This window comes from Scyliorhinus canicula, chromosome 4 (genome assembly GCF_902713615.1).
Source record: "Scyliorhinus canicula chromosome 4, sScyCan1.1, whole genome shotgun sequence".
Classification (NCBI taxonomy): Eukaryota; Metazoa; Chordata; class Chondrichthyes; order Carcharhiniformes; family Scyliorhinidae; genus Scyliorhinus; species Scyliorhinus canicula.
Window position 1 is genome coordinate 83,586,820 of NC_052149.1, and position 15,675 is coordinate 83,602,494.

A 15,675-nucleotide genomic window follows, 5' to 3' on the forward strand; every position below is an offset into this window, starting at 1 on the left:
CCTAAAAAAGCAGGTTGTTTTATTTCACGGTATTTACCTTCTCTGGATTACTAATCCAGCACATAACCACTATACCCTCATATCCTGCTACACAACCACTGTACCCTCATATCCTGTTATACAGGGTCAGGTTACACATCCAGCTGCTCAAAAAATATTCCTACCTGGTCCAGTAGTTCTCAAACCTTTGTTGTATATATTTTTGATTAGGAATAAGCTAAGAATGCATTCAAAAAGGCTCCAACTCCCCAGATAAGAGTTTCACTCCTGGTCAATGCAATGCCGGGGACTATATAAAAATATAGTCAACAGCCAGTGTGCCAGTTTCTTGGCTCCACCCAGCCCCTGGACTATTTTCCTGTAGGCAGGATAGTGGAGTAGGGGGGCACAGCAGGATTACCAGCCCGAAACAGTGGGTTGCCAACTGAACTAATTCAAGGTCTACTGAGTCTATTGTCAGAGGCCAACTGGTTATTTTCAAAGGTCCCACAGGCTGCAAGGGAAAGGCAATCTACCTGCAAGTGATTTCCCAGCAGTAGACCTGGGGCCAGCATTCCATGCAGGCCAAAAGGCTTCCTCCACCTACCTAGGGAGAGCAGCAAGTGCAGGTTGCTCTGTGTAAGGGCTCCCCCCTCTCTCCCACCACCCAAGTGATTGCTTAAGGCTGAAAATGCAGAACATTCCAAGAGTAGAAGATGGTCACAGGGACCAGGCAGACATACTGGCAATTCATTATGAGCTGATCCACAAGCCCTTATTCCAGAAGCGACCCACCCCTCGTTACCACAAACCAACTGGAAAGAGAGAGAGAGGGGAAAATGCCACGGGTCCTCTTCAGGGCAGAAAGGGTGGTGCTGAGATGAAAAGAGAGGTCACGAGGTGGGTGTGTTTTAACTGCCAAAGGAGCATGTCTGGGCCAACTGCTGGACTGGCAGAGCATAGCAGACCAGACAGCTGTGAATCCTTGAAGAGGCACTGAGTGTGAATGAAGTTAATTGAATCCCTGAGTGTTACTGGAATTTTGTATCTGAATGAAGAGTTCCGACATTTCCCAAAGGGTGAGACGAGTAAACCTAGAGAGATACATGGGCCAGCAGGACCTTCCCACCAGAGAGTACAGTAAGATTGGATTGGATTGGATTTGTTTATTGTCACGTGTACCAAGGTACAGTGAAAAGTATTTTTCTGCAAGCAGCTCAACAGATCATTCAGTACATGGGAAGAAAAGGGAATTAAACAGAATTCAAGAAAACACATGAGAATACATAATGGGGCAACACAATATATACAATGTAACTACATAAGCATTGGCATCGGATGAAGCATACAGGGTGTAGTGTTAATGAGGTCAGTCCATAAGAGGGTCATTTACGAGTCTGGTGACAGTGGGGAAGAAGCTGTTTTTGAGTCTGTCCGTGCGTGTTCTCAGACTTCTGAATCTCCTGCCTGATGGAAGAAGTTGGAAAAGTGAGTAAGCCGGGTGGGAGGGATCCTTGATTATGCTGCCTGCTTTCCCCCGGCAGCGGGAGGTGTAGATGGAATCAATGGATGGGAGGCAGGTTCGTGTGATGGACTGGGCGGTATTCACGACTCTCTGAAGTTCCTTGCGGTCCTGGGCCGAGCAGTTGCCATACCAGGCTGTGATGCAGCCCGATAGGATGCTCTCTATAGTGCATCTGTAAAAGTTGGTAAGGGTTAATGTGGACATGCCGAATTTCCTTAGTTTCCTGAGGAAGTATAGGAAGAACCGGTCAAGGTGATTGAAGGAGGGTACATGCCCATCCTGTTCTACTGGATACATCTGGAGTGTGACCTGGCGTTATGATCCGTGACCGTGGGAGTCCCCCCAGTTGGATGGGGGATGACATGCTCCTCAACCACGAGCCGGTGGTATCAAACGGAAAGCATCTCCAGTGGTCTCAGAGAAGCCTCTGAGGTCAGGGAGATGGAAAATCTCCAGGAGGAAGTGCCTGGCATTTTCCCCGACTGTGTGGTAACCCAGTTGATGGCCAGATAAGCTCCATCAGAGAAAACTGAAAGGGCTGAAGGAAGCCAGCCAGGATTTGCAGGAATACAAGGAAGCCAGAATGGTTCAGAGGTCTTAAAGAGGGCAACAGAGCCAGTAAGGGGCGGCACGGTGGCACAGTGGTGAGCACTGCTGCCTCACAGCTCCAGGAACCCAGGTTCAATTCCGGCCATGAGTGACTGTCTGTGTGGCGTTCGCACTTTTTCCCCATGTCTGTGTGAGTTTTCTCCGGGTGCTCCATTTTCCTGCCGCAGTCCAAAGATTTGCAGGTTTGGTGGATTGGCCATGCTAAATGTCCAAAAGGTTAGATGGGGTTACTGGGATAAGGTGGAGGCGTGGGCTTAAGTAGGATGCTCTTTCCAAGGGCTGGTACAGACTCGATGGGCCAAATGGCCTCCTTCTCCACTGTAAATTCTATAAAATTCTCTGAAAGTAGCTGGACAAGAACTACTTGCAACCAAAAGAAATCAAGGAACATGCAGCCAAAGTCTGCAGCGAAGCAGAGAGCTCCAGACAAAGCAATAGAATGAGTGAGGGTTGGAGTTCAGAAACAGCTTCTGGAGTTTAAAAAGGCCAAGGTTAGGTCTGTGAAGTTGTCGAGGGTCCAGCTGAGACTGGTGGAACTTACACCAGGCAAAGTGGATGGCCTGGAAATTGAATTAGTAGATACATTTTTTCTAAAGTTAAACAAGGATCAGATGACTTCGGAGACTAGTGAGGGGAAAGTGAGAGGGGCATACAGCTAGCTGCAGAGCCACTGGAAGGTAATAGGACCAAAGGCAGGCCAGCAGTAATAAAAGAGGTGCCTGAAGGACAGTAAAGGTTAAAAAGGATAGGAGTAAGCCAATGTTCTGTTTGACAGGCAGTTTCATGGCAGGTTTAAACGGGGACAAGGGAGTCACCAAGCCAAGAAGCAGACGGTGATGGAAATTCTTCATCCTGATGAAGAGCCACAAGGGAGTACAGTAGGAGCTGAACATTCACTTGGAGGTGATAATATTCCAAGAAACATGGAACGAGTTAAGGGAACGCTAATTCCCAGGACAGAGGATGCTAATAGCCCAGTGTTCTATTTAATCAATGGCTTCATGGCGAATTTAAATGGAAACATGGAAATTCCCCAAATAAGCCAGGGCCCCACTTCGTTGAAGAGCTACAAGGCACAGAAGATGAAGCTAGCCCAACCCCTGTGTGTGAAGATATCCCCGAAGATGCAGAACAGAACAGGAATGCAAAAAGGTCACATTCCAGACAGACTTGCGGCAAAGAGAGGATCCTGCACCCCTGCTGGGTGAGCAGGAGGTCAGGCTACCTAAACCCACCTTTCTGAATTTGGATCCGAAATACCTTCAGAGTCGGTGAAGAACCTGCCTCCCTCAATCAAAAAGCTACTAAGGTACAGAGGTGGAGCTGAATCTCCACTAGAGGGCAGTGGTGTTCCTGAGGACATGGAACATGTTAGGTGCACCCAACAAAGTCAAAGACCCTGACCAGGAAGCCGGTGATTGATTTTGCTGAATACTTTATGGCAAATTTAAATGTGAAGCAGGTAGGTTCCCAAATTGCCCCCCCCCCCCCCCCCCCACCACCAAGTTTATGGGACAGGTTATGGAAACATCCCTCCTAAAACAAAAGAAAAAGAAAGGAAGGCAGAGGTTGTAGAAATCATGGGGAGAATAGCAGGAAAACCCATGTACGAGTAATCCTGGAACCCAAATGTAACCAAATCAGTTTTAGACCTGGGCTATGATTGTGTCAATGAAAACCTCACTAAAATAGAAGTGTTGGAACAGGGCACAACCCACTAACCTAGCAATTAGACCTGTAAATTGTCTGGGTTTGAACCAGTCAATTCTTAGGTTACAGGAGTCGGTAAAGAGTTAAGCCGGATCAGACTCGGTCAGCCCATCAGCCAAACAAATTTTCATTGCAACAGCCTTTGTAAAGACCACATATTGTTTGCAATCTGGGAGCTAACAGCCAAGTAAAACACCCAAAGCTCACTGATGGTACTTAGTCCAGCATCGCAGCAAGGTGACATACAGGGCTAATAACCAGTGATGGCATTAAGATCCAGAACATTGAGACTGTGGTACAAAAGCTCATCTTTAAATGAATGTAACCAACCAAGAGGAGAACTGCAAATTCTGTAGAAACACTCTGCACGTGGTGCTTTACAAGCAGGGTTGTATTAATTCTCCAATACATAATCTTCCCACTTTATTTCATGAGTGCAACAATGATATAACATTTATAAAATGGATCCCATAATCTTTATACACATTTATAGCACTTCAATAAAGCTGTCTCTCAGGTGGACGCCTATTCCTGAGACTTCCCTTCAGTTGGTGGTACTTCCGGAGAAGTTACTCCAGTGTCTGTCACTATAGGTATTGGAAAGTCCTCAAACAGATTCGGAACTTGTCTCTGTTCCAAAGTATCGCTGTGTAGATTTCTCGAAGCTAGAACTTCTGGAGAAGTCTTGGCGATTTCATTTTGTGAAGCTAGTAGCTGATTAGCATGAAGTTGCCAAACTCTTTATCATCTGTCTGCATAGTGTATGAAATTGCACCCGCCTTTGCTAGGATCACCGCAGGTACCCATTTCTTGTTGGTGATGTAGCTTCTGGCCAGCACCTTCTCTTGCTGGCTGAAAACTCTATTCCCATAGTTTTGCTCCCTCCTAACAATTTGTGCTTATCGTTATTTCACAATCGCTGAAGTATCAGGGGAGTTAACAAATTCAACGGAGTTCGCAGTTTCCTTTTGAACAGCAGCATTACTAGTGAACTCTTTTGTTGCTTGTGCAGTGTTCCAGTGGGACATTAAGATTTGTTCATTCTTCTGGTCAATGTACATTAGTCCTTTGATGCCTTCATGGAGTGTTTCAATAATTGAACAAAATGTTCGGCCAATCCATATGTTGCAGGATAATAAGGAGTTGACTTTGATATGGTGTATAGCGTTTCCCTCCAAGTAGTCCTCAAACTCCTTCAGAGTGAACTGAGCACCATTGTCACATACAATCTGCAATGCACTGGTGTTCCAAACCGTGCGAATATTTCATTCAGTTTCTCAATGGTCCGCTCAGTCATCGTTGACTTAATGATTGTGACTTCCAGCCATTTAGAGTGTGCGTCTACAATCACTAAGAACATGTGACCCTCCACTGGACCAGCATAATCAATGTGTATTCTCGGCCATGGCTGTGTCAGCCATTCCCACAGTCGTAATGGTTCCTTAGTTTTGCACAGGATTGACATTGCCCAACTTTCTCTTCAATTTCAGCACCCGATCCTGGCCATCAAAAATAACTGTGCCAGTTTCTTCATCCTCACCACACCAGCATGTCCCTCATGTAGTTGATCAAGGACTTTGCTACGCAAGCATGGAGGAATAATCACATGGATTCCTCATAATAAAAATTTAGGGCTTTAAGTTTGGATTGTCCCATGGATGTCTGACACCGTTCCTTTTTGGACCAAGTCCATCACCTTCCCCATCCCTGGATGCATCTCTGAACTGGAGACAAAGTTACAGATACATTATCCATGAATGAGAAATACAGGATGTTGAAAAAATGTTCATCAGATTCATGCTTGACTTGTGACAGCAATCTTGACAAAGCATCAGCATGCTCTGCTGCTCTGGCTTACGATATTGGATACTGTATGTGTGCGTTGACAATATCAAAGATCATCTTTGTAACCTACTAGCTTCCAAAGGAGGTAGACCTTTATATGGCCCAAAGATTGTCATGAAAGGTCGCTGATCAGTCAAATGAGGCAGTGGTGGAATCTGTTTACCCTGCAAATTATGATTTTAGCCTCTTTTTCCAGCTGAACGTAATTTGTTTCTGCACTAGTAAGAGTTTGTGAAGCAAAGGTCCTGAAGGTATTATGTGAGAGACAAATGCACCAATCCCATAGGGTGACGCATCACAAGTTGCAACTTCAGTTTGGGAGTATAATGAACCAACAGCTCTGACTTCTGGAAGACATCTTTTACCTCATTGTATGCACTTTTGCATTCTTTTGACCAGTGCCATGCCTGTTTGGCACATAGTAAAGTGTGTAAAGGATTCGATCACGTTGCTAAATTTGGCACAAATTTACTCTACTAATTGATCCATCCTAAAAACAGCCTTAATTGTGTTACAGTTTAAAGACGTGGTGCTTCTAAGATTGCTGACATCTTTCCACCCCTTGTGTAAGCCATCTTTATCAATGATATGACGCAGATAATTTTGAAAGACTTGAAAAAGTATTTTGAACCCTCAGGTTGTGTATCTCTAAACACTTCAGAGGAGCTTCCAAATTCTTCAAGTGTTTCTGTTCACTTGATGAGCATGTCATCCAAATAGCAATGTGCCCCTTCAGCCCACTTTGAATTTGATCCATGGATCTTTGAGAAAAAAAAGCAGGAGCAGATGTTATTCCACAAGGAAGTCTTCTGTCGTTAAATAGACTTGGTGTGTCACAATGATCAGTAGCGGCTGTGATTCTGCAGCCACATTCATCTGCAGATAGGCCTGTGAAAGATCAATTTTACTGAATTTCTGCCCACAGAAAGTGCAGCAAACAAGTCTTCAATCAACGGCAGTGGATAATGATCTGCTCACAATACTGGGTTAATAGTGGTTCTCACTAAGCCATCACGTTTCAATACAGGAACTATCGGTGTTCACTTGTAACAACTGCTTCAATGACGCCTTTTTGGACGAGTCTTTCTAGCTCTTCTTCAAATTTTGGCTTAATGGCATATGGGAGGGTTATAGCTTGGAGATGTTTTCCGCTGTTTGGATTGATTTTTAAGTGCACCTCAACTCCAGTTATTTAGGCTAGTGAATCTTTGCCCACCTTCTCATACTTCAACAGAAGTTGTTGGAAGTTGCTCTTTCAATCCACCAGTTGATTTACTGTTTCCCAGTTGAGTTTAATCTTCACCAACCAGGGGCTGGTTTAGCACACTGGGCTAAATTGCTGGCTTTTAAAGCAGACCAAGGCAGGCCAGCAGCACGGTTCAATTCCCGTACCAGCCTCCCCGAACAGGCGCCGGAATGTGGCGACTAGGAGCTTTTCACAGTAACTTCATTCGAAGCCTACTCGTGACAATAAGCGATTTTCATTTTTTTCATTTCAACCATGCTCTACCAAATAAAACAGGACAAGTTCCACGGACAGCTTAACAAGGCAACTTCAGCGTCTGTCCATTTGCTTCTACTTTCAACACAAAGCATCCTTTTAAATGCTACTATATCTTCAGTGTATATCCTTCGGGTCACATTTGATGGTTTTAAAAGCAGATGCTTCAGTTTTTGATTATAAATTGTCTTGGGTATTAACGATTCAGCTACACCCACATCCACTTCTGTTTTGAGTTCTTGACCTTTGAGTGTGGGATATATCCAAACATGTTGATTGCTCCGCACCAAAAATAACCCTAGTTTCAGCTCCTGCAGCAGCTCGAGTATGATGCCTACTGAGTGGTCTTGAACTTTGTCTACTAATTTACAGGCATGGCTAGTCTATTTCGAGGTCTTCTTTTTCTTGTATATCTTTGGTGTAGGAGACATTTTCAGAGCCCAACATACCTTGGCAATGTGGCCCTTCTTGCCAGAGTTCTTGCCTGTATTTGTTCTACCCCAGAATTCCCCTGCGGTGTCCAACCTATGCACATTGGATAACATGGTTGTACCCTTGCATCCTTGTGGTATCCATTTTGTGGCTCTTCGCTCCAACTCCTGTCTGTGAAGATCTTTCGTTGCTAGCTCCATAGATGTGGCAACTTCCACAGCAAAGTTGCTACAAATTGTAAAATGCTTTCACCTTCTTCCTGGCTATGGCAGTGAAACAAACTCAATAAATGGTCTGAGAGAGAAATTCCCTTCGAAAATGTTCATTAGTTTGATGAAGGTCCTTTTCCCAGGTTTTGCTGGGTCAACTAAATCTTGTAACAGCATAAAGATTTTACGAATTACTGAACTGAGAAATGTTCTGAACTCTAGGTCCTCTGGTGTTTGATTTGCTGTGAGATATAACTGGAATCGTCCCTCATAGGAATTCAAAGTCTCACAGTCTTGATCAAATGCATCCATGGCGCTGATTCTCCCGCCTTTCGGATCCCAGTTATTCGGGTTGAGTCATCAGCCAACTTCCTCCCTTCTGATTCTCGAAGGTATAGGACAAAGGATCCCCTTATTCGCAAGCAATATGATTCCTGTACCAGCCTCCCCGGACAGGCGCCGGAATGTGGCGACTAGGGGCTTTTCACAGTAACTTCATTGAACCCTACTCGGGACAATAAGCGATTTTCATTTCATTTTCATTTCATTGTTTCCTGAGTAGGACCTGTACAGAATCGGAAGACTTCTAAATCCCTGTTACCCGCAACCCATTTAGCTTCTCCACGTGTGCGGTCCCTATTGCCCAGACTCTACCTAGTTGAAGGCAAGCAGGTTACCCAAACTGCCGATTTTCTTTACTCATGGTTGTAGTCAAAATATGGTTTGAAACCTTCAGCACCGGTGGCTGTAGTTTGCCTGACGTGTGTGTCTGTTAGCGTGTCCTCTCCACAGAATCTTCCTTTGCTCCCGATGCCATCCCCACTACTTCTGCCAATAAATTTCCTCTTCAGCAATTTTTTCATGCCTCAAGCCTCATTGCCAGTTTTCTCTTTTGTTTTATTTCTTTGTTAGCCGCAAAGAAAAAAGGTATGGAAGGGCCCACATTTTACATTCTTTCAAAAACTATGAGAGATTTTATTAAGAGGTGTTGCTCATACAATCCAAGATGGAGAACGGTGAAACCAGTGCAAACACTCTGTTGTCATCACCATATACTATCATGTGAAGCTTTACCGTGGGGATATATTCTCTGAAATGCAAAAAGGAATACACAGGCGAGTGGAATAAAAAGCCAGCTGCAAACCTTGTCAGTGTGGACTAGCGCTGGGTGTGTGAGAGTGCGGGGCACAGAAACATGGGAAGACAGCACCGCACCGCCATGAAAATGCTAGTTTGAGTGGCCCTCAGTACTATCATATCATTTGTGCAGGTAGATGAGGCAATTAATATGTCAGCTAAAGCCCATTTTTCAATGTACAAATGTTATCAATATTCTAGTTTTATTCAAGAAAATATAAAGACATTTGAAATGTGGTTCCAGTTTACTGCAAAAATTCCTAGAAGAGGGAGCGCCGAGGTAAATTATTTTTACCCACTGTTTTATTGTCTATTATCGCTCATCCACTCGGGAGATATTAGCACATATATTACCCAGAGATCATGGGCAACAACCAGAGCCAAACATATCACCTTCAGGGTAACATAGGTGACACTCTCACAACTACCACTTGGGACTTTCCAGAGCATCGTAAAATTGTTAAACCATTTTGTAATGAGCTTGTCTAGTTCTTGCTTTGAAAAAGTACAAGTCTTTATTAGTTATTCAGAGTTGTATAATAATAAAGCGAGCAATTCAATTAATCTCAGCTATTGTGTCAAGGTACGATTTTCAATCACAATCTACTCTCCGTACTTTTTGCTGCTTTCAATTAATTAATAATAAGCTATAATTCCAGTCAGACAGCAGAAGAATTACAGGTGCGGAGAATCGGCGCCATTTGCGCCGGCGCGCTTGGCGTGGCGCCGGTCGCTGGAACTGACGGGGCCGCCGATTCTCCGGCCCGGATGGGCTGAGCAGCTGCGCCAATATGACACAGTCCCGCCAGCGCCGTTCACCCCTGGTCGCTGCCGGCGGGAACTCTGCGGGAACAGACGGGGTGCGGCCTGTGGGATGGCTCGCGATCGGGGCCCACACCCCGGCCTCTCCCTTTCCTCCCCTCCCTTTCTCCCCCCCCACCGGCCTCTCCCTCTCCTCCCCTCCCTTTCTCCCCCCCCCCCCCCACCCCGAGGCCTACTTTCTGGCGCGGCTGGCCCCTGAACACCGACTTGTAGCCATGCTGGCCACGCAAAATGGACACTGAGCCAAACTAAAATGGAAGACTGCTGGGAAACAGACAGTTAGCCAGAACAGCAGTCTGCAAAGAGCAGTTTGCATTCTGCAGCAGCAGAAACCAGTTTGGGCTCAGGTGAAAAGACCTTAGCTAGGTGCAAATGGCAAAACGCTTTGCATGCTAATGAGGCCATCAGACTTGAACACCCACACAATAGATACATTTGGTTCTGAATGGACACATTCTAATCAAGACCCAGACATCGAGGCACCAGAAACCTCCAAACAAAAGGACATAAGAAACGCCCCCTCCATCACGGAGACCCCCTCGCATTGGGGAATTAATCCAGTATCGATAAGAAATTGATCCAATAGGTAGAGCCCGCCCGAGAAGAGGGAAGGACAATGGAACCCCTATAAAAGATAGGGACCTCGTGTTGTCCGGTCTGTTAAACCCGTGCTCCGGCTCTGACTGACATCTCGCATCCTGACTCCAGCCGTTGAGCACCAGCCGCCGAAACCGTAAGTTCAACGCTCGCTACGCGATCCAAGCCCACTAGACTCCCAAGTACCAGAACGCTTGCTGAAGGCTGCAGACAAAACCAGGACGAAGGCCTCGTTCTCTGACCTTGCCTGTTCCTGTTAGATAAGTATTCTGTTTGCTTAAGTTTAGTTATAGCTTAGTCTCTTAGTGTGTGCATGAGTATTTATTATAACTGTATAATAAATATTGATCGTTTGAACTTTACTAATCGGTGTATCGTCTTTATTACTTTGAACTTGACCTTGGAATACTTGTGACGTTGCCTATACGGCAACTGGCGACTCCAGAGCTAAATAATTACATAGAACAGAGCCTAGTAGTGTTAAGCACACGTCGAACTCGGAGGCGTGTTAATACACTCCAATAAACGCGTTTTACGCCCATAGTAAAACGTGCAACAGACTCCATCTTGAGTCGGGGCCGGCGCGCTAAAGAAGTCCCCCCGCACATGCGCAGGATGGCACGGCCCAACTGCGCATGCACGGGTTGGCGCGACACAGGAGGCTGGAGCGGTGTGAATCGGACGTAACCAGGCCTGGTTCGCGTCGTCGTGAAACGCGACGACGTTCACGACGATGCGAACACTTGGGCCCAATATTGGAGAATCGCCCCCATGATATGTAATTAAATCTTGAAATCCTTCATGGAGAAACTAATAGTTGTGCATACATGAAATTAATCAATACATTTCAGAATATGTACACTTGTACTTTCAGTTTGCCTTCAATTCCAAACGTGTCACAAATGCTGAAGTTACTATTGGATGATGACCCATCGAAAAATTGGAGGTACGTACACATGGAAAATCTTACTTTGGAGATGTGAGAAGATTAGTCAGGTGTCCAATACATCACTTTAACGTCTGGGAGTTAGATAGAATGATGGAACGTTCATTCATCTGTCATCGGCTCACATATTTGTTACACAGTATGTTTTTATTAATGTATGATTCATGATGCTATTATTAACCATATGGTTAGCAAGGACCAAAGAAACCCGAGACTAACATTCTTTACTCAATAGAGAAAACAACCATTCATTACATTGCCATGCCATGTCAAAACGAACAAATGAATTAAGGAAAATAAAAGAATTGTAACTGAAAGTTGAACTAAGCTAATGTTCTTCCTGAAATTATCAAGTTCCATCTCGGAGCCTGGTTAAAATCGGGTCTCAACTCAGGACATTATTAATGAGCTTATCAAGCCAGAATATCAGTTATAAATGCCATTTTTCCCAGATGTCTTTGAAAAATGTCATGGGACTGGAGAACAGGAAATATAACAAATGAAGCCTGTGAATAACCCACTCAAAGAAACCCAGCCAAGTACCACCCCAATGTTGTTTTGTGGCTTAGCATCAAACTGCTGATAAACAAAGTAAATGTTTGAAAATTGAAAAAATCCTTAAAAGATCATCACAGATGGAAGTAAAAGAATGCTGCGGAACATAATGGGCCCTACCCAGCTAGGTCCATGGAACTAGACCTGCCAAAAGCAGCATTTGCTCAGGATATACAACGTTGGATATAATAGATTATCCTTAGTCTATAAAAGGAACAATCTCGATAAAGCAAGCATGTTGGCATCTTGGTGGGCACAACCAATCACAACATGCTGCCAGCTGATCACCCAGAAAGGCCTTCTTCATACGGAGAATGTTCCCTGAAAATCCCCTAGAATCTGGAAAGGTCTCAGTGAATTGGAAAACCACAAATGTAACACCACTATTCAAGACAGGGAGACAGAAAGTAGAAAACCAAAGGTCAATTTGTCTAACATCTGTCATGTGGAAAACATGAGAATCCATAGTTGAGGAAGAAACAGCAGTCAATATGGTTTTGGGCAAGGGAAATTACGTTTGACAAATTTATTTGAGTTGTTTGAGAATATAGCAAGCAGAGCGGATAAAGGGGAACCAGTAGATATAGTCTATTTGGATCTTGAAAAGATATTTGATTAATTACCACATACGAATGAAATGAAAATCGCTTATTGTCACAAGTAGGCTTCAAATGAAGTTACTGTGAAAAGTCCCTAGTCGCCACATTCCGGCACCTGTTCAGGGAGGCTGGTACGGGAATTGAACCCACACTGCTGGCCTCGTTCTGCTTTACAAGCCAGCTGTTTAGGCCACTGTGCTAAACCAGGCCCTAGGAAGTCACTGTATCAGATAAGAGCTCAGTGTTGGGGGGTAATAGATTAGCATGGATGGAGGATTGGCTAACTAACAGAAAACAGAGTTGGGATAAATGGATCATGTTCGGATTGGCAAACTGGAATTTGGGGACCTCAACTAATTATAATCTATATTCATGTCTGGAGGGAAGGACTGACTGTATTATAGCCAAACGATAGGAAAGCAAATTATGAGGATACAAAGGGTGGAATCTTCCAGTCCTGTCAGCAGCAGAAAGCTTGGCAGGCAGGGGAACCTAATTTGGTACGAGACCAAGAATCAGTTCCGCAACGGCGGAATGGTAACCATGGGGTGAGACCATAAAAAAGATAGTCGAATTTGTTGTTTTCAAAGAAAAATCTTTTTTATATAAATAAATAACAAAATTGAACAATAACTGACTCAGCAGTTTACAGTAATAATAATGAAAACAGGAGCTCCAGTAAAATAGGTCTCGCTTACGGGGCACCCTTTTGCAGACTGCAGAGCCTGTCCAAAGCTCGCACATGCTCAGAGCCCTACACAGATGCCAGTAAAACAATTACATAGGAGAAAGGATTCTAAGAATACTTTGTACTCAAAATTACACTAACATTTAGGAATTCTGTTCTCGGAATTTTACAGGTGGATCCAGTTCCCATTGAACAATGTCAGGAAGCCCTTTTACATGTATTAGCATGTCATGCTCGCACATTAAAAGACCGTCCCACTGGAATTAAGTTCTCCCGCCAAATTAAATACCTTGTGAGAAATTAGAATGTTCACTTTTACATTTTGCATTGTTCTCTTTGGGAACATCGGTAAATACCAGCCTATGCCCGAGACCAGGTGGTGGCAGGGCAAGTTGCATGGAGGATGACCTCCATCATAGCTAGGTATCATATTGAAAACGTGCCCAACATCACTGGCCACTGTTGAAGAAAGAAGATTGACCTCCTGCAAAAGATGATAGACTTCCAGTAATAATATTGAGAGGTTGGAACATGGACCATCTCATTGACTCTGAATTTGGAAGATCCACCATTGTTGATGCACCCCCACCCACTGCTGTAGTGTACCAAGTCCAAGACTGTGGGTGGTTTCCATCCCAAACTCAGAGGCTATCCCAGGCATTTTTCAGGTAGATCATGACTTTTGTATATCACGTTTTTCCAGACATGTCATAGACTGACATGTTTTCCTCCTGGCATCACAAAGAATCAGCTGTGGATGGAAGATTCCGATCAGGCTTTCATCTGTATCCCATTAGCGGGATGCAGATCAGTTTCACTCCAGTCTCCAGAGGACTTCCCAATCCACTATGGAAGGCACCAGTGAAAGATCCCACAGAAAATTCATTCTGGTGTAAAACTGATTTTTGACCCCTGGCAAATTCTCCACTCCTCCCTTTCAGCGCTAGCCGCTGAAACTGCCAGTAGGGCCATGGGTGAATTCCGACCTTGGCCTACTTACTTCAGGGAGATATGCTTGCATTGGAAGTAGTTCAAGAGAAGGTTCATTGGCCTGATTCCTGGGGTGAAAAGGTTGTCTTATGAGGAAAGGTTAGGCAGGTTGGACCTATACTCTGAGTTTATAATAATGAGGTGATGTTATTGATGCTTATAAGATACTGAAGGGACTTGACAGGAGAGATTGAATTTTTCCACTCATGGGAAAATCTAGAACTAGGGTGGGTGGGCAGAGATTAAAAATGAGATATCTCCCATTTAAAGGGAGAGATGAAAAGGAATTTCCTCTTTACAAGAGTCCTTAGTGTTTGGAAATCTCTCGCCCAGCACACAGGGATGGCTGAGTATTGAATATATACAAATCTGATAGACTTGTGGTCTACAAAGGAGCGAAGGGTTTATGGGGTAGGCAGGAGAATGGAGTTAAGGCCAGAATCAGATCAGCCATGATATTATCGAACGGTGGATCATGCCCAATGGAATGAATGGCCTGCTACTACTCCCGTTTCATATGACCTCATGGCCTGCTATGATGGCATTGCTTCCAATAAAGTATTCAATCAATCAAGTATTTACATATTTTAATGGTGGTCATCAACGTGCTTAAGGAATAGGAGCCTCCTCATGTACTAATCGTCAAACACAGCGGTGCATGTACAGCTGTGTCTGCAGATGTGGATTCAGGGTAGCGGTGGCTCAACATGAAGCACATGAAACACAACATGATCTGTCTGGCCTTGCACTGTTGGTTCACCCCTTCTTCAAATCCTATCAACTCAGATAGGAGGATTCCAGTTAGATGCCATCAAGGGCCTTTCAGAGGTGTTTGATTTCAACAGGAAATTGGATGGGCAGTTGAATGAAATAAATAATAAAAGCAGGTCTATGAGGATTATGTGGGGGAGCGGGAGTGACAGGATTTCTCCATAAGGGGACACCCAGTGGCGGCATGGAGAGAGTGATTGCACATTTGGTGGCTCCCGCTCAATGCGGAATAGTTTGGTCCTTGTTCACCCATTTAAGGGGAATTTGCTAGTGTGTAGTGCATGAACACAGAGGTAGAAGTGCTCCCTCAGTGGGGCTGGTTTATGGTTTCTCAGACGAAGAGTGTAATGAGCAAGAGGCAGCAGTCTGGCCAGGAGTTTTTTTTTAAGTATGACAGAAGGAAGGATGGCAGAGGGCTCTGGGCGCCGTTGTCCACCCAGTGGTCTACTAAGCAACTGGTGGACTTCTTGAAAGTTAAGTTCTAGCAGCAGAAGCAAGAGGCCTCAGAGGTGGTGGAGCAGAGGCTGGTGGTGCAGAGAATTTGGTGCTCCAGAAGGTGGAGGAACATAAGGACCGGCTAGCCTCATTTGAGGCAGAGATGGAGCTCGTGGCAGGGGGAGGGAGGGGTCAGAAGTGGCTGAGGGAGTAGGTGGAAGACCTCGAGAATCGCTCCAGGAGGCCAAATCTCTGGATCATGGGGGCTGCCTGAAGGGATTGAGGGAATGACGGCCGAGTATGTGGCAAATATGTTCAAGACGTT

General features: G+C 44.7%; 1 protein-coding gene across 2 annotated transcripts in view; it reads right to left on the reverse strand.

The window, feature by feature from the left end:
* The window catches only part of hmcn1 (hemicentin 1), a 677,622-nt gene that overhangs the window by 457,128 nt on the left and 204,819 nt on the right, over positions 1 to 15,675 (reverse strand). The window lies entirely within an intron of this gene.